Source organism: Symphalangus syndactylus, chromosome 20 (assembly GCF_028878055.3).
Source record: "Symphalangus syndactylus isolate Jambi chromosome 20, NHGRI_mSymSyn1-v2.1_pri, whole genome shotgun sequence".
Taxonomy (NCBI): Eukaryota; Metazoa; Chordata; class Mammalia; order Primates; family Hylobatidae; genus Symphalangus; species Symphalangus syndactylus.
The window spans coordinates 22,320,423-22,345,705 of NC_072442.2; the positions used below are offsets into that span (position 1 = coordinate 22,320,423).

General features: G+C 49.4%; 1 protein-coding gene and 1 long non-coding RNA gene across 2 annotated transcripts in view; both read right to left on the bottom strand.

Annotated features, from left to right (window-relative positions):
• CCT6B (chaperonin containing TCP1 subunit 6B) overlaps positions 1-25,283 on the bottom strand; it is a 140,413-nt gene that overhangs the window by 37,490 nt on the left and 77,640 nt on the right. The window lies entirely within an intron of this gene.
• Positions 10,409-13,439, bottom strand: LOC134735316 (uncharacterized). Its single transcript, XR_010118395.1, has 3 exons — positions 13,382-13,439; positions 11,363-11,438; positions 10,409-10,615 (listed from the first exon to the last, which is right to left on the bottom strand). It is a non-coding gene; the product is annotated as an uncharacterized lncRNA (long non-coding RNA).

Here is a 25,283-nt window from a genome sequence, read left to right on the forward strand (position 1 = left end):
CCAGCACCTGAAAGAGATTCTGAATAAAGAAATCAATTCTCTCCGTTTCGTAAGTGGAAACTGAGTCCCCACTTGAGCTAAGCGCCTTGCTCAAGGTCACTGTGGTGGATACTGTGGTGTGCTGCCAAGGTCTCCCCCTAAGGGCTGAGGCTCTCACTTTCCCAGCTGCCAGCTCTGCTGACAACTGAGGGCTCACAGCTGAGTCCCTCTTCAGGCATTGCCTTCAGTCAAAAGCTGCCTCACCCAAGCATATGCCCCTTCCCTGGAAAGCCCACCTCCAATGACTGTTCTACGAGAGTGACAAAGGTCCAGCCTCCTTTTCCTCAGTCTGGGACAATGTTCAAGTGTTATTCTAGCCCCAGAACTCCCCCGGGGGTTGGCTGAGGCCTCTGCTGCAACAGCACTGTGATTCAACTTCTCCCTCCACCCCATCCTGCTTCCCTCACTCCCTTACAGGTATTTTTCCTGAGCACACACCCCTGTAAACCTTCTGCACACAAATTTAGTTCTCCAGAATCTGTTTGTAGGAGAAACTGACCTATGGCAGTCACAGAGCTTGAACATAGCGGAACTGGGATTCTAATTCAAATGTGATCGACTTGGACACCCTTACTCTTTCTGCTCTTCCACAATGCCTCTGCCTTGACTTTGATCAGTCATGGTGGGTTAGGGTCTGGGGATCCCCAGGTGAATATGACACAGTCCTTGTCTTTAGGATATCCTATTCCTCTGGAAGAAGCAGTTCCTCAGGAACAGGGTGCCAAGCGCAGAGCAGACGCTGGAGGAACCCATAGGCAGCCCCACTGGGATAGGCTATCTTGGCACCTAGACCACAGCAATGCCCCTGCCAAAGGTCAACAAGACAGGTCCTCTGCTCCAGGCTCAGACCCCACCACCTCCAGAGAGGATCTCAGCCAGCAGGGCCTACAGCAGGCACTGCTACATGAGTCCCCTGCAGTAAACATGGACCAAAAGCCACCTAGGTGTCTGTTTTTTTGGAAAAGGATATAAAATTCCCAGTCCCTGGCTGGGTCTCTGCAGGCTCAGCTTAATTCTCAGCTCCTTGAAGGCCCAATATCCTCTTAAATGTCCTTCCTCCAGCTTCTCCTGAGGTTTGGCGCTGCTCTGATGACCACCTTTATCTTTTCTGCAGTTTCTCTCCACTCTCTCCTGTGGCTCCGCCTGTTCCTGGGAGTCTCAAGAAACTCTCCAAACATACTCACCCTGTCTCCTATGATTCCACTGCCCAGTGCCACCTCCCAGGCATCTACCCCACCTCTCAGATGCTCAACAAGTATCAGAAAGGAGAAAGGGAGACTGGAAGGAGGGAAGAGGAGGAAACAGAAAGGGAGGAAAAGGGAAGAGTGGTTGTTGAGGGAAATGGGAAGAAAAAAGATCAAATGACAAACTCATGATAGGGATGCCCTATATTTATCTGTTTTAATGTCTCAGGCCTCCAAAGCATCATTTAGTGTTTCTCCAAACACTCTCATCCTCCAAGGCAGGTCCCTTGCCTTCAGTTCACAGCTGGAAACACTGGGGCTCAAGGAAAAGGGAGAAAGCTTTCCTGAGTACATTCCGAAGCAGCAGCAAGCGATTCAGATCTTGGGCATCCTAATTGCCTGGCAATGCTGAGGCCCTGGGTGTGAAGTACTAATGGGCAGATTCCACCCACGTAATGATCAGAGGGCGGTGAACAGATGCTTGCAGGCAGATCAGAGCCACATCAGCAGGAGCGGGAGTCACTCCAAGCATTCTTCACATCCCCTGCTGGCTTCAGGTAAAGGCCGCTGGGCCTCAGGAGAGGCACAGTTTCTGGGGGAAACCACAGCCCTGGTGCCTTCAGGGCACAGAGAGTACATTCACCCTCTGCCATCCAGCGCTGGCTTCAGAGGCTAAAAGGCTGAGGCCTAGCTCCAGCTCGTCCTCCTATTTGCTATGTAGTCTTGGCCAAGTCTCTTTCCTTTTCTGGCCTCCGTCTTCCTGCCTGTAAAATGTGAAGGCTGGATACAGTGGTTTCTGAGGGACCTCCAGAAGGGAGACCTCCAGGATCCAGGGCCCACCAGGTGAGAGACACACGTGGACCAGCCCCACATTGAGGCTCACTCAGTTCCCTCATGGCGTTGAACACCAGCCTCGAAAAACCAGAGGCAGCTGGAGCCCCTCAAGGTACCTGGCCTAGTCCCCCTCGATTTCCTCCAGGTCTGTGCATCTAAACTCCTGATTCTGGGGCTGGGCCCTGAACCTCTCTTAGCTGTAGAAGAGGAGGAAGAGAAAGACCAACACTTGCTAAGCACCTCTTCTGGGCTGGGCACAGAACCATTGGCTTTTACACACATTTCTTGCTGGGATCCCCCCAGTGAGTGGTCTTATCCCCACCCGAAAAATCTAAGGTTCAGGGAAGTTAAGTAACTTGCTCAACATCACCCAGCTCTTGGTTGCCAAGGTCAGAATTCGAGCCTGGAGCAGTGCGTGGTTACCTTTGCATTGTCAGAGAAGTCATTTGCCATTGATCCCATCCCTTTCCTCTCCAAACCCAAGAAGAGCCCCTGTGCATTTTGGAAGAGGAAGACAGCATGTTGCCCTGAGCATCCAGGTGTCAGGGCTCATGTGAGAGGAGGCCAGACATAATGGAAGAAACCCAGGCTCTGGAGGCAGCAGCCTTGAGGTTGGGTCCTGACTCTGCTACCTGCTAACCAGGTAAACTTGAGCAAGTTATAACCTCAATTTTCTTACCTGGAATGAAAGGATATTAATATCTGCTGCATGGAGTTGTTGCAGTAATTGAGCCTGACAACGGATATAAAAATATCTGGCATAGAATATGTGTTGGATAAATACAACCCTCCTTCCATTTCTGCACAGCCCAGCTTCTCTTCGGCTCAAGTTCTGATTCTCTCTCATATTTTAAGCCCTGAGGGATGGACTTGGATACATTTACTCTAGCAAAATGCCTCTATCATAAAGGCATGCTCAAGAAAGTGGTTTTCTTCCTCTGCCCCTGGCCACAGAGCCCCATCAAGGAGGCACAGTGCAGACAGTGGCCGCGGAAGCAGAGCTGGCCACAGCAGGTGCTGCCTTCCTCCCCCAAGCCTGGGAGCTTGCCATCTCTATGCCTTCCCCTTCAAGCTGAAAGCTGGCACACAGGCACCACAAGCCAGATGTTTGAGTTTTGTTAAGAGCAGCTTAAATAAAGCCTTTAGAACAATAATTCTCAGCCATCAAAGGGACATTTCTCTTCTGGTTTCATCTCTGACACACAGGAGATTTTTAAAAGAAGAAACAGGGGAGGAAAACAACGCCTCTACAAAGCAGGAATATTTTTAAAAGCACAGCGATTTTGCCATCATGCTCTGGCCTTTCTGATCTCTCCAATGAAAGAGGAAAGGAATTTTGGGGAAGAGCCAATTTTCCCCAGCTCTTGGCACACATCTGGAGCTCCAGAAGTGTCTAGGGGAACCTGAACAAGTGGTGGCCATCTGACAAGCCCCCTAAGGCAGAGTTTAAAGAGACATACACTTGGATGACATTGCCAAGTTGGGAAGTGTGCCTCTCTCTCCCTTCTGACACCTCTTCTTCTCCCAATCAGGACTTTGCCAAGAGTGTGCTTGAGGGAGGGACAAAGCCCACCCCTCCACCTCCATGCAAGAGGGCACCTGGGAGAGGGACCTGAGGCTGGATGCCCCTTGTAGCCTAGAGGTCTCCTTCCCAAGGAAGGTGATAGTAAAGGGAACACAGAAGGCAACACCACCCAGAAGGTTGTCATAGACATGGTTGCAAATGCTTCCAAGAGCCAGGTACAACACATCATTGTCATGGTATAAGTATCTACTACTAGGAGTTGAAGCCCAGATTCCTAGAGACTCTGCTGAGCCTGATGTAGCTTTAAGAACAAACCCTGCCTGGTAAGAGCCATTGGAGGAATCACCTGCTCAAAAGTGAAACAAGGCTTTCAATAATGATCAAATGGCTACCATCAGATCTGTCCTCCCTCAGATAACAACTATAAACTCTGAAAAGATATTTTAAAGCTACTTAAAGGCACTGGTGAAACAAAAAGCAGCAAAAATGGAAGGGAATTGACACTTGGAAGAATAGCAATGGGTGTACTTAATGTTTTTAAAGCTTTTCTCCTGAGGGCAGATCATAGTCAGTGTCACATAATGTAGCTAAATTTATAGGAAATCCACAGTCTTAGTTGCTTGAAGAATCAGAGAAAATGTGGGTGAACACATCCAGTGGAAAGTGATTTGAGAAATCCTATAAGGGAGAGAGTCACAGAGATTAAACCCCAATTTCTACGTATAAACTGCCCAAATCTCTGGCTGATCCTTCAGCAGACATACATAGGGAATATTCCAACCCACCTAAGATTAAAAGAACTAAACTGAGGTTTTGGCTACTGTGCACCAGAGGTGAGACAGAGTTTGAATTCTGAGTTCAGCCAATTTTTTTTTAAATCAACACTCTTCAGAGGAATATAATAGAACCCAGAGTCTCTCCAACATACCATTCACAATGTTCAGGATACTATCCAAAATTACTAGACATATGAAGAAACAGGAAAATGTGACCATACTCAAGAGAAAAGGCAATCAATTGAGACCATGGTGACTTGACATTGTGGCTTCAATGGAACAGACATGGGCCTGGAATAAGAAATTGCTTTGCAGGAGAAGCTCCAACTATGAGGTCAGATAGGCCTGGGTTTGTGTCCCACCTCTAACACTCACAGCTATGTGACCTTGAAAATTAGTTCCTTTACTTATCTGAGCCTGAGTTTTCTCATCTGCTAAAAGAAATCTGCCAAAAGAAAATAACACTGCCGTCCTTCCATGGCTATTACAGAACCAAATGAAATAATGAATATGAAGGTACCTGGAACAACATTTGGCATATAAGATAAAATCAATGACTATTTATTGGCTCAAAATAATGATTTTCAAACCAACAGTATATCCCTATCTTCTCTCCCACAACAGTCTTTAAGTCCTCTGACATTCCATCTCCTTCACTTATTTCTTTTTTTTTTTTTTGAGACAGAGTCTCACTCTGTCACCCAGGCTGGAGTGCAGTAGTGCAATCTCGGCTCACTGCAACCTCTGCTTCCCAGATTCAAGCAATTCTCCTGCCTCAGTCTCCCAAGTGGCTGGGACTACAGGCACGGGCCACCATGCCTGGCTCATTTTTGTATTTTTAGTAGAGACGGGGTTTCACCATGTTGGCCAGGCTGGTCTCAAACTCCTGACCTCAGGTGATCCACCCGCCTCAGCCTCCCAAAGTGGTGGGATTACAGGCATGAGCCACCACACCCAGCCCATCTCCTTCATTTCTTAAAATGGAAATGTTTTGAATCAAATGCCCGGAGTTCTAGAGAAATCTCTCTAATACAACCTAAGGGACAGCTCCACCCATCTGTACTTAGTCATAATAATGCATGCATTCAAACACATCTTCAGGAGGACCCTAGAAGAGATTAAGAGAAGAGAAAGTAGCAAGGCCCCTACCTAGAAATCATTTTTGTTAAATGGTTGTCTGAACAAAGTCCTCCCTCCTCCAAACCCTAGAACCTGGAAGCCTCAGCTGCAACTGGAAGCATGTTGATCAGGAACTGAGGTACCACAACAGTCATGGGATCAGATATTACTCAGGGTAGAGGGAGACTGAGAGTTGACTTTATCTAATCTCTTCCTTTCAGACATGGGGAAGCTAAAGCCCAGAAAGGAGCTGTCATTGTGGCAGATGCCCATGGAAAATTAGTAGAAGAATCCATCACCTTCATACAGCACCTTACAGGATACCAAGCACATATCCATTTATAATTTTATTTCATACTACACTAATACTACAGCTTTATTAGCTATGAGGAAGGGCTGATGGAAGGGAATGCTCTTCCCATTTTTAAGATGAAGAAATCAAGATTCTAAAATGCAATAGCGATATGACTTGTTTCATGTCACCCTGACAAGCAATGTCTACTTGGAACTCATTCTAGGTCTCTCAATCCTTGATCCTCAGACATAGCCATTTCTATCAGACCATGTACCTGAGAATGCTCTTCTTGGAGTCCATCCCAAGCAGAGGAAACTGGACAGAAAGTAGGACAATCTCAGGAGGATCCACCTTGGGAGGTGGCAGGGACCAGCCTCTACTGGTTAGTTATGGGGACAAAGCCAGTCAGATTCCCACCCCACTTGTTCTGGGCCCATAAAGCTCTGGGGCTTTGATCTTGGGGGTAGCCTTTGGGACATCTCTCTAGGCTTCTGGGGTTGGATTGCTGTAGGGGATCTCACCACCCTCAGACTGAAAGGACCCCCTGGGAGACTGCAAAACTCTCAGAAGAAGCCTTTTGGACAACTGGGTCTCTCTCTCTCTCTCTCACACACACACACACACACACACATACACACACAAACACAAACACATACACACACACACACACACACACACTCCTGAAGAAGGCTATGTTTGCTCTGGAAGGCCAGCCAAGCCCCTTGACGCTGGCCTAGTGCCCCCTTCCCTCTGCCCTCACCCTCTTCTCCTCAGTACCCAGCCCAATCCTGGTCTACAGAGAAACCAGATTAGGGTTTGTGAGTAGCCCCTCCCTCTAATGCCTGAGGACAGTCCTTGCTTCCTCATTGGACCACGCTTTCCCCATCTGTCCAGGGCACAGACAACTTCCCCCAAGGCTCATGGTCTGGGGCTGAGGCCCAGGCCCCCTACACTCTCTCCAGCCCCACTCCCACCTCTGCCTCCCTGCATTGTGCCCCCAGCCCTCAGACCTGTCCTCATCTTCCTCATCCCCACATGCCACTATTCTGGGGTGCTCATATATCACCAAGTTTGACTCATTTTTCTTCATAAATCCAGAGCTTCTGGCCTCCTGTTTGATTTGTGTTCCTGAATTATCCATGAAATTTTCAATAGCTTAGTGAGCAATGGCTTCAATTTTCAGGAGCAGACGTCCCCCTCCGCCCCTGAGAGATGCTACTGAGCTGGTGATGGTGGCATCACCAAAGGGGGTAAAATCAGAAAAGAAACGGGGCACACGGTCTGCTCCTGGAACAACGACACGTCCCCTCACATTTCTTTGAGCCCAGGATCATGAATCCCCAAAGCATGAAGTGTGGAAGGAAACTTCAGATTCACCTGATGTTTTAGAGGTTTCCTTTTTTATTGTGGTATAACATGCATACTGTAAATTTTACCATTTCCACCATTTCTAAGTGTACATTTGAGCAGCATTAAGTGCATTCACATTGTTGTGCAACCATCACCACCCTTCATCTCTAGTGCTTCCCTTGATTTTCCAGACTGAAAACCCAAGTGAAGAAAGACAAAAGCCACGCCTCAGGCTGCACAGCATGTCCTAGCAGAGGCCAGCTTAGAATCTGTCCAGCCAAGGGTTGCCGAGAAGCCAGCCCCGGTGGGGACAGGGCTGAGTGTGTACTCCCAGAGAGAAAGGGCTTGTCCCTACAGTCTTCTCACCTGCCCCTTGCCTGGGGGCCCCACCTGACAGGGGGCCCCACCTGACAGGGGACCCCCCCAGCACCTACTCACCCCCTTCCTCCTCTAGGAACTTGAGAAATGGCCCCCAGCTGCAATGGAGCCAGCCTGCGGTGGGGATTGAGGACCGCAGCAGGTTTATGGAAGCCATGCATCCCCAGCTGAGAGCTTAAACACATCTACATAATCAGCTCCTCTCAACCCGCTGCTCCCACCATTTCTCAAGAAACCTCACTGAGGCACTGAGTCTTTTCCTTTTCTCTTTTTTTTTTTTTAATAGAAAACATCAATCGACACAGAGCAGTCCGGAAACTTCCTGCCTCCATTGCCAACCCTTCCCCTCCCCAGACCAAGTGGCTGGGTAGGGGTGGGGCTCTGTGTAGACACAGGACTCTGGTGTGACACAGGCTAGATGCAACCCTGGGGTAGGAGGGGGACAGTGATAAAATGCATCTCCCGGGCACACACAGACACATGCTGTGCACAACAGGTGCACGTGAGTGTCAGCATTTAATTGCCGTGGGAAACCATTTCCTGACAATAAATGCCACCCCATCTCTCTCCCTCTCTGCTCTTGCCAGATGACTTTTGCTGAAATATTTGTCCCCATAATGAGCCCTCAGCCTCTATCTGAATAATTCATACCTGGGTAGAACTGGGTCTCATTGGGAGGTTTGGGATGAAGTGGAGGAACTGGGGAAAGCAGCTCCTGACAGAGATGGGGGCTCAGGCCAGTCCATCAGAAGTGGGAGGGAAGATAATTCCCTGAGAAGGTGACATTTAAGCTGACAGCTGAAAGTTTTAAAAGATCCAGTCATGGGAAACAGGGAGGGGAGAGCAGTTCCAGGCAGAGAGACCACAGGTCTCCAGCCCTTGCCCGCCGACACCTTGTCCAAGCCAATCTCTTCTGGGTAGGGGGTGTCCCTCTGCCCTGCTCACCACTACCTCCTATCCAGGAACACAGCCACCCTGTGCAATGGACCAGGCAGACATTTTAGAGAGGAGGAAAGTGCAGCTTAGAGACATTGAGGGACTTGCTCAAGGCCCTGTGGACCAGGACAAGCCAGCCCTCCTACCTCTAGATCCTGTTCTATGTACTTCCCCGGAGGCCCCAAACAAACTGAATGGGACCACTGAGGCCAGAACAGGTCCCACCTCCTCCCCAGGGCCCCTTCATTCCACTGCACAGCACAGAGAGATGCTGTCCTACAGAGCAGCTTCCCAAGAAAGGTCCAGGCTCCAGAATCAGACCAGCTGGCTGCGCATCTCACTCCCTGCAGCAAGCTCCCTTCACCTCTCAAGCCTCACTTTCCTCATCTGTAAAATGAGGTCAGTAACATTCCCTATTCGACAAGGTTGCTCTATAGTAAGCACTCGAAGGAAAAAAAAAAAAGTAAATCAGATTAGTACTACTCAGGTTCAGGCACCAGATAAGATTAAGTGTTTTCATTTGCCTTAAAAATGAAACACATGCAGTCCAACCCCCTCATATCCACAGTTTTTATAGAAACCAACACTCTCTCTATCCCATTCCCCCTATTTCCCATCCCCTACAAATGGCCAAAACTACTGATCATTGCCCCCACGGGAAGAAAACATCAGGTGGCTGTGATGGTCCATTAAGACACATGCAGAGTGGCTTTGCGCACTGGAAGGGGCTGCACAAATGGTCTTTGCTGATTAACATGCTCTTGGAGTACCAACCTCATTATCTGATGCTCCTGGGCCCTGACACTCCCTCTACTTCTATTTTTTGTTTGTGAGCAAGCAGCCATACAGCTGCACCCTAAGTCATGAACAGACTTTTTGTGTTGTAATCGAATAAAACTTACCACAAAGCTAATCAGCCACACATGTGTGCTGTGCATTATGATTATTCTGCTTCTTGGAGATAAGCTCCCAATAGTAAGTAATGGCTCAGATAAAACGTAGGTTTGTGGTTTTTTCTTTGTTGGTTCTTTGGAATCTTTAAATGGTGCTGGTGTTAGATTTAAGCCATATCACAGACAGGTATGCGGAAATTCACTTTCAGGAAATTCCAAAGGCTCTGGATCCATCAGCCAGGGTTCCCTGATGACCCTGACAAATCTGGCCACAAGCAGGCTGAGGTTCCCTGGGCCCTGGAGTATGTCTCTTTCACTCCTCCCATCAGATGTCTGAAACACAAGCCTGTCCATCAGCCTCAGGGAGCTGTGCTAGAAAGATCATGGATGTTGTCTTACATTCAAATCCTGGCTCTGCCACTCACTAGCCACATGACCTGGTATAAGCATTTTTCTTTTTAAAACCTAGTTTCCAGCCAGGTGTGGTGGCTCACACCTGTAATTCCAGTGCTTTGGGAGGCCAAGGTAGGAGGATCACTTGAGCCCAGGAGTTCAAAACCAACTTGGGCAGCATAGAGAGATCATAACTCTACAATTTTTTTTTAATTAGCCAAGCGTGGTGGCGCATGCCTGTAGTCCCAGCTATTTGAGGGGCTGAAGTGAGAGCATCCCTTTTGCCCAGGAGTTCAAGCCTGCAGTGAGCTGTGATGGCACCATTGCACTTCAGCCTGGGAGACAGAGAAAGACCTTGTCTCTAAAAACTAAAAACACCTCGTTTCCCCTCTATACATTATACATGGAGTCAGTGTAAGGATAAAGGAAATCACATATGTTTTAACAGGGTGACATATTCTACACAGTTTCAGTTCAAATACCAGCCCAGCTACTGGAAGGCTGTGTGGCCTTTGACAAGTCATTTGACTTCTCTCAGCTTCAGTCCTCATCTGTAAAATCAGAATAGGAACAGTACCCATCCCACAAGTGTTTGTGGGTATTCATAGTGATATTACATATAAAGTGCATGGAAGAATACCTGACACATAGACAGCCCAGAACAAATTATTGGAGTGGTTGTTGAGCATTGTTACTTGTCCTGTGCTTGGCACATCTTAGGCACTCTTCTCAAACATTTCGGTTCCCCATGTTTGCTCCCCGCTGGAAGAGACAGCACAGGAGTCCTGGGCAATGGTAGCCTAGGCACCCACAGCCACTGCTGCGTGGCCAGGTAGGTAGCACTGATCCTGGGCTTCATTTGGAGTAAGGATGGGGATGGAGCGGGGTAGAATCTGGACAGGGAAAGGGCAGGGAGGAGATCAGACTAGTGGGAGGCCAGAGCTTAGGCAAGGCAGGCTCTGGATCTCAGGGCTGTGACTTAACAGAGCTGATATACCCAAAAATGTGGGCCTTCACCCTTGGCAATTCTGAGAAGAGATGCCCAGAAGCCCTGACTTTGAAATGTGCTCCACTCCATTGCGAATGAATAATTTACAGTCTTTGATCTTATATTGCTGAGAAGGAGAGGGAGAAGACCATAAGGGCATTGGGTACAAGAAGATGAGAAAATAAGAGAGGAAATAACTTAACCCTCTCTGGCCTATCTGAACTTTCAAGTCTCCCTGAGAGACGATCGGCAGAGTCTGGCACTGGAAAGCCTGCTGATTCCTTCCTGTCGGGGCCCATGCACCCCGGGTAGCAAGAGCCATGTGAACACATTTGGGTTAGTGCATCAATAAGATTAGCAGGAAAGAAAAAGGAGAAGCTGTCAGCATGTGAGACATAAAGGTGTAAGGCTTTTATCAGCATTGCCAAATGACTTCAGTCTCCCCCACCTAGATCCCATCGCTCCTGCTGACAAACCACTCTTTTTCTTCATTCAGAAAACACTGATATAACCCTTTGTCCACCAGCCTGTGGGTGTGAATGACATGAACAACAGCCAAATATTGCAAGTTCCAAGCACCTATCTGCCAACTCAGGGGATCTCAATCCTTTGCAAACCCCTCTCCCACTCCTTGGAGCCCCAAGCCTCTCACCATGGATTGGGCTGGGTTTCCACTCTCTAGTTTGCTCTGCATGTGGCTTTATTCTCCCAAGACATCAGCAAATTGGCTATGACAAAAAACATTCACTAAATGAGCTTGTTAAAAGTCATAGTATTATTTTAATCAAATAGTTTTGAGCACCGACTTTGTAGCCGGCACTGGGCTAAGAGCTCAGCCTGCTCCTGGAAGGGAGAAAAGTCACCCATGCCCTGTCCAGGGGCTGCAAGGAGGGCACCCACCAGGGTGCTGCTTGGGCACCAAAGGCTTAGACAGTTGATGAAATAACGTTTTGTCCACACACACAGCTTTTGCTCTCTGGAGACACTTGGCACACCAAAGTCACTCGGTTTAGAGGGGTTCCCACACCCATTCCCGGAATGACTGCCCCTCTGCTTCTCAGGCAGCCTGCAGCAGCCAGACCTCAAGGCTAGACCTTTTCAGCCCCCATGATGAATTCTCTCTCAGGGACCCCACTGTTCCCCAGCACCCTGGCCTCCACTGCCCCTCCCTCTGGTCCAGCAGACACAACTCTAAATATGTGTCACCCCATTTTGTGTCACCCTATTTGTAGACAGAATTCAGTGCTTGCCCCCCACAAAATCTTACTCTTCCACGAATCCATGAATGCAAACAGGTCCTTGGGCTAAGAGAGTTCATTACCATACATGCCAGCTTCATCAGAATCTCCACTCTGGCCTGGCCGACCCAGAGCCTGCTGCCTCCCTCAGCACCAGCAGCTCTGGTTCTGATTGACACCCCTAGTGGGAAAAAGCCACTGGGGCTCAAGGCTGGGATGAAAGCCCACTTCATCAACATTGCCTCTCCTCCCAGAGCTGGGCCTGGTCTTTTCTGAGCCTTGCAGGAACTCAGTGTAGATGTGCTGGGATGCAGGTGTCCCTGGCATGACCACCTTAATCTGGCCCTTCCAGCTGGAACTCAAGGTGAGCAGGAAAATGTGTTGAGAGGGGATTGAAAGGTTGGAGGGGTGGTGGTAACCCATGGGCCAGCCCTCTACTCCCCAGGCTGGATGACCTAGAGGTTCCAACTTTGACCTGGATCTGGGTTCCAACCAATGGTTTCTGTGGCCTCCTGCCTCCTTGTTGAGGCCAAGTCTCACTTGAGGCTCCCATTCTGATACCCGTGACCAAATCCTTGGGCCTGAGACCTTGATTTAATAGCAACTGAATAGTAATTTAAAATTCAATAATAGCCTGTAATCCCAGCACATTGGGAGGCTGAGGAGGGTGGATCACTTGAGGTCAGGAGTTCGAGACCAGCCTGGCCAACATGGAGAAACCCTGTCTCTACCAAAAATACAAAAATTAGCTGGGTGCAGTGGTGCACGCTTGTAATCCCAGCTACTTGGGAGGCTGAGGTGGAAGATCGTTTGAACCCAGGAGGTGGAGGTTGGAGCGTGCCGAGATCGCGCCACTGCACTCCAGCCTAAATGACAGAGTGAGACTCCGTCTCAAAAATAAATAAATAAATAAATGTCAATAATAATAGCTAGCATTATTGAGCACTCTGAGTATTCCTGAGCCAGACACTGTTATCTATAATTCATTTAATCTTCACACAACACTGTGAAGTATTATTATTAACCCCATTTTGCACATCTAAAAACGGAGGCATGTGCCTCAAGGGCTGATGGTCTTACCTAGTAACCCATCCACCTGCTAACAGACCTCTCCTCCCCGATATCTCTCCCTCAGCATGACATTATCTAGGTCAGCTCAAGTCAAAGCTGAAGACAAGACTGCCAGACCTACGCTAGATGCTTCATGGATATCTTATTCCATCCTTAAAACAACTGTGGATGTTGAGCATTACTCCCCCAGTTTGCAGATTCCAATACTGAGGCTCAGAGGCTTAAAGGACGTGCCCAGGTTTGCACAGCCGGTAAGTGGCAAAGCTATAATAGTAAGCCCCTCCTCATGCTTCCTGCCACCCAGCATCTCTTCTACACACACATCCAACATCCACAGCTGCAAGCAGGCACCCCATGCTCACCTCTGCTCCCTCCCCCAGCTCTGATCCTGGAGTCTCTGTTTTAGGTGAGACAAGAAGCTAGAGGAGGGGGAGAAAGGCCCAGGTAAATGCTGCAGGGATGAAGATTTGGGAAAATTCTCTGGACAGGTGCACCCTTCTCCCTTCCACCCCTTTCTTCCCTAAGAAATCTTAGTGAAGAGAAATACTTGGAGATGGAGGCCTCTTGTAAAACTAATTAAAGGTCCTCCAAGCTCCACAAACAGGTTCTTCACTCCCCTGAATGCCAGGCTCCCAGGTTCAGGCTGGCAGGTGCCCCTCTCTCACCTGGGATGAGTGTCTCTTAACATCCTGCCCACCCTCATCTCCAGAGCCACAGCCCCAACCAGAGGTGAGATGTAGGTGATACCTGTTAGCCCTCACCCCCTGACCCAGCACAGGAGGGGAAGAGAGCACCAGTGGGTGTTGCCTTCCTCCTCTATCCCCACCTTCTGTTTTGTTTTGTTAAATAAACCTCCTTCTGCCAAACAGAAGTACCACTTCCCAAGCTCCCCAATCCTGTTGCCACTCTTGTGAAACCTGGCCTCCCAATGCCTCTTACCGGAAGCCTTCCCTGAACAGCCCCACCCAGCTCTGCATCCCCCATACTGGAATGTGTCCTTTGCTCTAGCTGGAGCCTTCCTAAGTGTTCTTGTAAGAGTGGGGAAGCTGTCTAGACTCTGCCTCCAGGCCTTTGTAAATGCTGTTTCGTCTTCAAAAAAAATCACTCCACCTACCCTTCCCAAAAATCTTATGCTTCAATGCAGACTGCATATGTCACCTCCTCTCTGAAGCCATTTACAATCACCCCTCAGGGTCCATTATTCCCTCATCAGTGTCCACGACGATGTACCCCCTTTTATCATTCCCTGGGATATACTCGTGGCCCCAGAGACTGAGCTCCTGGACAGCAGAGCAGAGTCTTACTCAGCTCGGCATGTACAGGGTCAGTGCATAGCAGGTGCTCAAGAAAAGCTGAGTGGAGAAGCAGTTTGCCCTTTCCCTGGGGTGGGAGCTCTCAGGCAGGGTGGCTGGGAATTTTTTGCAGATCGAGCACTGAAGTGGGGCCAAGGGCAGAAACTACCTGGAGTTGGACACTGCATGGGTCCTCAGAACATGCCACAATGGAGATGATGAGTAAAGCCAACATTTAACTGACACTTACAAGGGTGCTGGGTGCTGTGCTAATTGTGTGTACTCTTCATAATAACTCTCTCGTGGATACTATTAGCCCCCTTTTCAGATGGAGAAATGGAAGGTCAGAGGGATTAAATAAGCTGACCATGGTGACACAGGTATTAAGTGATGTGGCTGGAACTCAGATCCGCTCTGACTCTAGAAGGCAGGCAGAGCACATGCCCTGTACTCTCTACCTGTGCCTCTGGGATCCACACTCCCCTCCATTGAGCAGTACCCCCTCTTGTTTGGGTTTGAGTTCATGGCCAAAAAGACTGGAGGCTGAGCTGAGTTGGAGAGGGCCGCTCCTGCCCCCTCCCCTGCCAGGACTCAAACTACCAGGGGACACCATCAAAGGTAAAATACCCTGGTCAATTACAAAGTCAATTCTCCACCAAGAAGATAAGCCTCACCCTTGGTCAGATGGAAGTCCTTACCTGGGGCACCCACAACCTGCAAATGCTAATTAGAGAAAAGCCCATCTCAGAAGTGACTGAAACCCCCACTCAGCCCCTCAGGCTCAGGACCCCCCACCCTCCCCTTGCTCCAGCCACCCAGGCCCCCAGGTCCCTTCTGGAAACCTTGAACCTGCCTCCCCTGTTTCACCAAACCCCCACGCATGGCAGCCCTGCCCCTCAGCAATCTGGAGGAAGAGAAGCCATCTTCCCTCATCCAGCGCTAGGGTACAGTGGGTACTCTGGGCCTGGATTACTGGAGGTACCAGGCTTGGGGCAAGCAGTGAGGTACTCAGGACTATGCATATGCTGAGAAGAAAGTAAGGGGCTGAGTGCAGTGGCTCACATCTGTAATCCCAGCACTTCGGGAGGCCAAGGTGGGAGGATCACTTTAGGCCAGGAGTTCAAGGCTGCCGTAAACTATAATCACACATGCCAGCCTGGGTGACAGAGCAAGATCCTGTCTCTAAAGAATAAAAATAAGTAAAGAAAGAACTTAAGTGTCACTTTTTAAATAAGGGGAGGGTATGATCATGAGCAGTTTGCTTCATCTTCTGAGCCTCTGTGCGTTCATCTGTAAAATCAGTGGGACTCCTGGTGGGCATGTCTCTGAGGCTGCTGTGGGAAATTCAAGCAGCTCACTTAGACAAAAGCATTGTAAGGAGCCCAGGATTGCGCAGAGGTAGGAGAATGTGACAGTTATTGATAATGAGGTCAGGTGCAGTGGCTCATGCCTGTAATCCCAGTACTTTGGAAGGGCGAGGCAGAACCATCGCTTGAGCCCAAGAGTTCCAGACCAGCCTGAGCAACATAGCAAGATCCCACCTCTACAAAATAAAAAATTAGCCGGGTGTGGCGGCAGGCACCTATGGTCATAGCTACTCAGGAGGCTGAGGCAGGGGGATCCCTTGAGCCTAGGATGTTGAGGCTGTTATGAGCCATGATTGCACCACTGCACTTCGGCTGGAGTGATGAACAGAACAAGACTCTGTCTCTAAAAAGATAAAAAACAAATAAGTAAATAAATTTTCTTAAAAATTAAAAAGGATATAGTGACAATGGTACACACTCTTACAGAGCCCTTGCATGGAGCAAGCACTGTTCTAAATGCTTTGCGTGTATTAACTCCTTTCACCCTCAGAACAACCCTCTGAAGAGGGAATTATTATTACCCATTTTACAGAGAAAACGAGGTACAGGGAGTTTCAGTCAATTGCCTGGGGACACATAGGGGGTGTGTGCTGAGCCAGGCTTGTAAAGCTGAGCACTGTGGCTCCAGGCTGTGCGCTTACCGTGGGGCTTGCTGCCTTTCTAGAGCTGTAGCTTGAGAAAGTCCACTTCTCCAGACAAGGTGGCCAGAGGCAGCTGCCCCTAGATGGACACCTACTGTGTGCTAAGCACTTTCCTCACCTTTTCATTAAACGCAGCAGCCTCAGGGGCCAGGCCTTCTCATCACCAGGAGACTGAGGGCCAGAAAGCCTAAGGCCTCCTTGCTGAAGGGATTTGAGTCAAGTCTTGATTCCCTTTTCCTATTACTTCCACTCCACCCCAGCCTTGTCTTCCTAAGCCCAAAGCCCTCACCACCCCCATGCATTTCTGGGCAACGATGACCAGACATCCTTTGGGTGGGTGGTGAGGTGACCCCAGGGTGAGTCTGCACAAGGTCACACCCTGCCTGCACTGCACTTCCTGACACAGTGCCTCCCTCTCTTCCCGCCCAGGCAGCCATCTGCTCAGCTCCACACCTCCCCACCCCACTCCCACCTCCAAACTCCTGCCCAGAGCACCCCCAGGGCCCTGCTGAGGGGAGGCTTGTGTGACCACAGCCTGGCACTAGAGAGCTTCAGACATGGGTGAGGACCCCTCCCCTGCAGCAGCCTGCGTGGGGTCTTAGCACTCCTGGATGCCCACCCACATGCCCCGCACCCCAGCTGTACCCTGGGCCACCTTCGGGCCATGACATCTCCCTCCCCATGGGGCCGGGAGAGGAGAGGAGGGGCCCAGCCTTTCTCTCTCTTCCTCCTGGCACCCCCACCTCACCCTCAGTGCAACTGGCCACCACCGGGCTCTGCAGAGGGTGCGTGGGGTAAGGCTGCCCCCAACAGGCAGCCTGAGGAGGAGGCTGCTGTGCTCGGAAAATCTGAAATCCTTTTGCCAGAATGAGAAGGAGGAGGACCAAGGCCGGGAGTATCAGAATCTCTTTGCTGGGAATCTCTGGGATCCTGAGCCTCACCCCCAAATGCTGAGGCTGGGAGAAATCCATTATTTAAAAGGCTGTCAGGAGCAGATTCAGAGCATGGGGTCGGGAAGGAGGGTGGAGGGGCTCATGGTCCAGCATTTGGATGTGGGATTTGTCGGGGGGTAACAGAGATAACTCCTGAGTCAAAGCCCTCCCCTAGCGCAGGGTCAGAGGGCATGTGACGGCCTCCACCACCTGCACCCCCTTCACTGTCCCTCCTGCTGGCTCTGGGCCTTAAGAAATCCCATCCTACCTCCATCCTCCACTTTCCCACAACCCTCCATTACCTAGAAGTACTTCCTGGGATCCAACCAGAATCCCTCCTGCTGCAACTGAAGATCAGGTCCCAATGCTCCAGTCCTGGTCAGTCCAGAGTAGAGGGATATGAGTGAGTGGACACAGTGTCGTGCCCTTAGGGCAGCCTGGAGGGGAGAAACTGGAAAGGAGCCAGTGGGGCGGGAGGAGCTTCAGGCCAAGGGCAGCAACGTGAAGAGCATGAGCATCTCCTTAACACAAATGTCTCTGCTTCCTTCAGCCCAAAGCCCCTTTTCCAGAAAGAACTTATGCCCACTGCTCTTTTGCTTAATTAGAAAGTGTCTGTAGCAAGGAGCGTGGGCCCACACCAACCAGGAAAACTGCTAACCAGCATTTAAAAGCTAGTTTGAGCGGGGACTGGAGTCCACTCACTCCTTGCAAGCCAAGCCAGCCCAGGGGCTTGGCGAGGCAGTTTCTTCTCGGCTTTGCCCTGGGTTTGAATCCCAGCTCTACCACTTCCTCCCTGAGCCATCTCAGGGTTTCCTCATCTGTAAAGGAAGGGAAATAATTCTTGCCTCATTTGGTGTTTGTAAAGATTGAAAGGGGACATCACTTCTGAAGGCTTTAACACAAAGTCAGGTACATACATATTCAAAAGCAAGTCCTTCTAGGGATGGACTTGACTGAGTTCCAAACTCGTCTCAGCCAACTGATGCAGTGATTCTTGGATCATGTATAAAGCTCCTGACACACAGTAGGTCTGTGCAGAGTAAGAATGATCAGTAACCAGATACCACCAATGAATTGTTGGCCAGCTGAGGGATTTCGTGCTGGGCCCTCCAATATTCAGGTTCCCCCATCCAACAGTCAAACTCTTCATGACTTAGAGCTCTGGATTCCAGGTCAAAGCCCCTGATCCTTCATTAGAAGAAGCAGTGAGAAGATGTCCCCACAGATTGATGATGGGGGTCACTGGTGCACGCAGTGTAGTGTAAACAAGTCAGCTCTCTGCATCTCAGATGCCTCACCGGAGTGTTGGGCTCACTGCAGACTCCAGCTCTCGGACCCCTTGCATCAACCACACTAAATCTGTCTGCTTGAGTCCAGGAACCACTAAACAGACGGGAAGCATGGACTTCTTCCTGGCTCTGTGGGGGACCCCAAGAGCTGGCCTGCCCTTGACTTGGAGCCCCCATATCTACAGGAGTCAGGCTATGCATGAGGGCCTGGACTCCATTTTAGGAAGAACCATGGGGCTCGGTTCAACGGGGTCATTCACATTTAGGACAGAGAAGACAAGGGGCTGGCTAGGGTCAAAGAGTGAGTCACTTGGGACAAACTTGAAACCAGATTTCAAGCCTGCTGAGTCCTAGGCTGGGGCACTGTCCCTGCAAGCGGCTTTGTCCTGAGGCCAGGAATGGTTTCACCAAGCCAGGGAACCCTTGACAGAACAGGACTTAGTGCTGAAGCATACAAGTAGACCTGAGTTCAAATCCCCAATCTCCCACTTCCTGGGTAAGGCCCCCAGACAAACTGATTTATTCTCTGAGCCTGTTTGTTTTATCTGTAAAAGAGGGTATGATAGCTTACCTCCCAGGTTGGCTAGGAGGATTCAGGGAGCTGATAGAGATGAGTTATGTAAAAGGATGTAGCAAGTTCCCGGCACATGACAAGCATGCACTATGGGGAAGCAGTCATCATGGCCACCCCTCTGTGAGCTATCTTCTTATACACACAAACACACACACACACACACACACACACACACACATGCCCACTCACATACACAACACATACTGAAAATATTACTAAAAGGGAAGAAAAATTAAAATCTCAAGACAACAATCTGGGGCTTTGTTCCATCCCTGCATACTTCTGGTCTCTATGGCACTGGATGAGGGGAGAAGGGAAGGGGAAAGAGAAGAAGAACAGGACCCTCAAGGGCAAAGGAATTCACCCAGAAGTGAACAAGAAAAGGGACTGGGTTTCCCACTGCAGTCCTGCTTCACCTCTTCTAACTGGCCCCTGCTGGTCACCTAGCAACAAGCATCTTTCCCGAATCCTTCCTAAATCACCAAGAGCACCAGCTGCTCTCGCCTAGAAATCCACACCTCACACATCCCCCGGGGTCGTCTCCCAGGGCCAGAACCCTGGAAAGCACTTGTGAGAGCCTCAATCACAAGGTACTCAGGTGTTCAGATGACTGGGCATTCTGTGTGGAGAGGAGGGCCAGCGGGTTTGGGCTGGGCAGGACCAGGGTAAAGGAGTGGGGCCACAACTCTGCCCTGAGAAGCAAAAAGGGATAAAGGCCACTGTGAACCATCCAGACAGGGTCCAGAGTTGTCTGAGATCACTTGTCAGAAGGCACAGCTGTAAGAACTCAGAGTTCTTTAATCCCAGGGACTAATGGCTTGGGGAAAGCTGGGGTCAAGCAGCGAAAAGAATTGGAGAGGAAGCAGTGGCTGATCCTGAACTGTGTGCTGAACATTTCATGCATGCCATTTCAATCCGAAAACCCTGTAAGGTTTTCAGGACTGTGAGCCCCATTTTACCAACACAGCAGTTGAAGCCCATGGAAGAGAGGTCCTTTGCCCATGGTCAGAGAGAAACTGCAGCAGCCAGCCCTGGGATTGGACTTCAGATCTGACCCCAGCACACTGTAATTTCAGGGTTGGTGCTAGAAGTCCATAAGACAGAGCCTGTTCAAAGACAGGACTTAGCAGAGAGCCTGGCACCCAGAGGGCCATTGCTACATGAAAAACACCTCATGGACCAGGGCACACAGCAGTCGGCTCAGCTCCTTTCCATCCTCCTCCCAAGACTTAAGGATCTTGCCTCTGCTTCTCAGTAGCCCTGGGCTCTGGGCTGCCTGGTGAGTCATTGGGCCCCTCCAAGAGTGCCCCCAGGACCCAGGGTCTCTGACAGGCGATGAGACACACTTGGTCTACCCCATGAGGCCTCCATGCTGCTCTGGAAGCCCTGAGCTCCCTCTGAGTGCCACGGGCTCTTTATGACTGATCCAGCGCTCTTCCAAGTGGTGGGGCTCTGCACACAGCTGGCAGCGCGGCTGACAGCTCCACAGAAAGGCAGCGATGGGAACGGAAGTATTCCTTGGATTCCTGCCCCTTACCTAGGTGGCTAGCACAGCAGGATGGGTGCAGGGCATGGGGTGGCCTACCAGCATGGAGGCTTCCTGCCCAGGACAGCTGGGACCTGGGTTGCAGGGTCTGCCCAAGCTCCCCCAATTTGCAGCCCTTATAGCTCTTCCTGATTCATCTGTCCACTGCTTCACAGTCCCTGTGGTCTGGCTTGCAGCCCCCTAAACATGCCTGCCTCTTTCCCACCTTCATGTCACCCCTTGTCTTAGCTCTTATCCCCTTCCCCATCAACCTGGAACGCCTGTTCCACCTTTCTTCCTCTAATTCAGCGGCGCTCAGTGCTGGCTGCACAGTAGAATTACCGGCAGAGACTCCAATTTGATAGGTCTGGGTGGCCTCAGGTATCAGGTTTTTTTGGAAGCCCTCAGGGGGATTCTACCAAACAAACTTGAGAACCTCTGGTGGAAGAGCTGCTTCTTATGATACCTCAGCTCAGAGTTCAACTTTTCTAGGAAGCTTTCACTAACCATCATCTCATCACTTAGAAAACCAGCCTCAGCTATATGCCCTTCTTCTGGGCTCCCAGGGCCCCTAGTACCTCCAAACATCAAAGTCCTTATCACACCTTGTTACAAGTGTGTCTTGCAAAGACTGTGAGTAACTCCAGAGCCAGGATTTTGTTTGTTCATTTCTGTATCCCTAGCACCCAGCACAGGACCTGCTATGAAAGCAAATTAATGAATGAATGAAACAAGGTGCTAGTGTTCCGCCCACTGATGTCTCTTCTCCTTCCTCAGACAAGTCTCCAAGATTGCTAAGATGTCCAAAGTCCCTCATCACAATCCAGCTTCCCAGCCTTTGCCTATGCAGGATCAGAGGCCCGGGGTGCCCCCAACATCAACCTGAGACCTCTCAGATTGTTCTAATTCCTCCAGCAAGCCCCCAAGATTAACCAGATAGACCCCAACAATTCTCCTTGATTCAGAATCCCCTGGTCACTTTCCTTCCACACTTTCCCCTACACCTGGTCTTGGAGGATCAGACAGGACTGACCTCACAGGTTAGACTTAGGAGCAAACCTGGGCAAGAGGCTTGAGTTCCTGCACCAATTTCCTGTGTGATCACAGGTCAGTCACTTAACCTCTCTGTGCCTCAGAGTTTCCATGCATAAAATGGGGGAAATAATAGTACCCTCCTCATAGAGTTGCTGTAAGGGTCAAATGAGTTGATAGATCTAAAGCCCTAAAGTAGTGCCGGGTACAGAGTAAGAGCTATTACTAAAGTGTTTGCTACCTGCTCTTATCTACCAGCTGGGAGAAGGTCAACCACTGGGCTTGAGCCTTTCCAGCCTGACACATTATTTTACTCCATCCTCTGGCCCAAGTCCCCACCCATGGGCAAGGCCCCCAGAAAGGGACAGTGACAGGCTCTGAGTCTGAGTCTGGTGATGTTTCTGTGAACACAGCCGTATGCCCAGGCCACCACCCAGCCATGACCAGGGCTGAAGGATAGTCCCAAAGGACAGATCTCAGAAGTCAGACCCTCTCCACCGGGACTGGGAGAGGAGCCTTTTTCAGCCCCTCAGTTGTTTTTCCCGCTCACTTTCAGCCCCTCTTTCCAATCACTGAGGCCCAGTTTGATTCCCTCCACTCTCTCTCCCCTCCCCTTAAACAGACAGGAGCATCAAAGCACAAAAAACACTGAAATTGCCAAACGCAATTTCTCTCCAGAGACGACAAATTTGCTGCAATTTGTATTTCCAAACAGGAGCTGCAGCTCCTGAGCTGCTCCCAGGCAGGTTCCCCACCTCTCGCCGACCATCTCCTCCTGGGCATGGCGCTCCTCCCTCCTTTCCTCTTCCCTCTACCACTGCAGAAGAGGGGGCACTCACCCCATCTTCGCCCAGGGTCTGGGGTGCTACAGAGGGGAGGAATTAAAGCAAGGGCGGGAGGCAGAAAAGAGAAACAGCCACATCTGTCTGCCAAGGTCAGGCAGAGCACCCATAAGGAGTCCTTGAACCAGCTTCCAAGCCTAGCTCTGCCCGTAATTAACAATAATAAGAACAGAGTCCACCTCACTTTGCAAGCTATGCCCATCTCATCATTTAGAACACCTCACTCCTTGCACCACCCGAAGATTTAGGTGGTCTTCCCCCCATTTTACCGGAGGGGGGATGTGGGACTGGATCAAAGTCATGCAGTTACTAGGATATGATGTTGACCTCTAGCCTCCCTGACCCCCAAGCTCAGTTTCTCCCCAATCCCACCCCATGACCTTGGGCACTTCTTCAGATCTCAGTTTTCTCATGTGCAAATTGAAGAGATTGGACCAGTGTTTACTAATTTTTTTTAATCTATGCCCCTTAAACAGGGTATGATGTTAATTTTATCTGTCAACTTGACTGAGCCACAGGGTCCCCAAATATTTGATCAAATGTTATTCTGGGTGCTTTTGTGAGGGCATTTTTGGATGAGATTAACATTTAAACCAGTGGAATGGGTAAAGTGACTGCCCTCCCCTGTGTGAGTGGGCCTCATGCAATCTGTTGAAGGCCTCAACTGAACAGAAAGGCTGACCCTCACTGAAGTAAGGAGAGAAAATCCCTTCTGTCTGACTGCCTTTGAATTGGGACATGGGCTATTTTCTGCCTTCGGACTTCAGGGAAATACTGGCTTTTCCTGGGTCTCAAGCTCGCAGGCCTTTAGACAGGAGCTACACCATTGGCTCTCCTGGTTCTCAGACCTTCAGACTTGTACTAGAACTGCACCTTTGGCTCTCCCGGATCCTCAGTTTTCAGATTCACCCTGAAGATCATGGGACTTGCCTCCATAATTGTGTAGGCCAATTCCTTATAATAAATGTATACAAACACACACATGCACACACACACACACACACACACACAAACACACACACATCTGATTGGCTGTACTCCTCTGGAGAACCCTGACCAATAGACAGGGACAACATCCAAATCTCATACCCCTTCTATGATCTGTATTATGAAAAACATACAGGGTTTTTGTTTATTTGTCTTCCAAAGGGAAGATTCCTTTCCAAGCATCGTTAACACTGAATGTGCTTCGCCATGTGCTGAATCCTCCTTGCCCCGGGAGAATCAGATGTGCCCCAGTGTGGGGGCAGGGTCTCCAGCGCTCAGCCCACCCCACCACACCTGTTGAGAAGCTGTGGGCTCAGTCTCCTGGGGGCTGTTGTTGCTCACATTCTGTGAAAGGCAGCAGAGCCTAGGAGCACTCCCTCCACAGCAAGAGCATGGGCAAGGCACTTCTCTCCAAACCTCAATCTCAACCATGGGAATAATAATAGTTCCTAGCGGTGTTGTGAGGATTCAATGTGCAAATACCTGTAACACACTGAGGATGCTGCAGGAAGTGCCCAAGAAATGTTCGTTGTCATATTCTATGGAGGTTTAATCCCTGAGGAGTCATCATTTGCCTGCCCCCTCCCAACCACACCCCCCACCCCCACTCATCCCAGGAAACTCCTGGAGCTATTGCCTGTCCCCTTTGCTGGGTCCTGGGAAATCATTCTGTGGACATGTCTGATTACTGCAGCCTCTGAATGATAGGGATCATCCAGGATTATTGAAAATCCTATGATTTGTGTGAACCCAAATAAGTCACAGCCTCTGCAGACTTCCATTTCTTTGTATTTGAGGAAGTAGCCATCTGGGAAAAATGTTAAGTTAGATCTTTACCTCAGTCCATACACCAAAATAAATTCCAGATGGATCTCAAATTTAAACATAAACAATGAAACCATAAATGTACTAGAAAAGAGAGATAAATCTTAAAGTGAACAAAACACCTTTTTAAGTAGGACACAAACTACAAAACCCAGAAACCATAAGAGAAAAGACGGGTAAATTCAGCCACATAAAAATGTTTTAACTTACCTGAAAAACAGTAGACATAAAGTGAAAAGACAAATGATGAGTTCAAGGAAAATACCATTTAATTCATATTTCAGAAAAAGGGCTAATTTCTTAAAGATGAATGGAAAGTTGATGAGAAAATATCAAAGACCCAGTTTTAAAAGGGATAAAGAACACAATCAGACAATTCACAGAAAGGGAAATGAAAATGGCTCTTGGACATATAAGATCTTCAATCGCATTAAGAAGGAAAACACACATGCAAAAGCTACAGCAGGATACCTGTGGCTTTTCGTCACTTCGAGAAATTCTGTTTGGTAATATTCCATTGTGGAAATGTTAGAGGCGTGTGAACCAGAGCAACTCCAACATGAATAGGAGATGGGTAAAATGAGGCTGAGACGACCTACTGGGCTGCATTCCCAGATGGTTAAGGCATTCTAAACACAGGATGAGATAGGAGGTTGGTACAAGATACAGGTCATAAAGACCTTGCTGATAAAACAGGCTGCAGGAAAGAAACCCGCTAAAACTCACCAAAACCAAGATGGCAACAAGAGTGACCTCTAGTAGACCTCTGTGACACTCCCACTAGTGCCATGACAGCTTACAAATGCCATGGCAATGTCAGGAAGTTAGCCTATATGGTCTAAAAAGGGGAAGCATGAATAATCACCCCTTGTTTGGCATATCATCAAGAAATAACCATAAAAATGGGCAACCAGTCCATTTTGGAGTAGCCATTCTTTTATTCCTTTAGAGTGGGCAT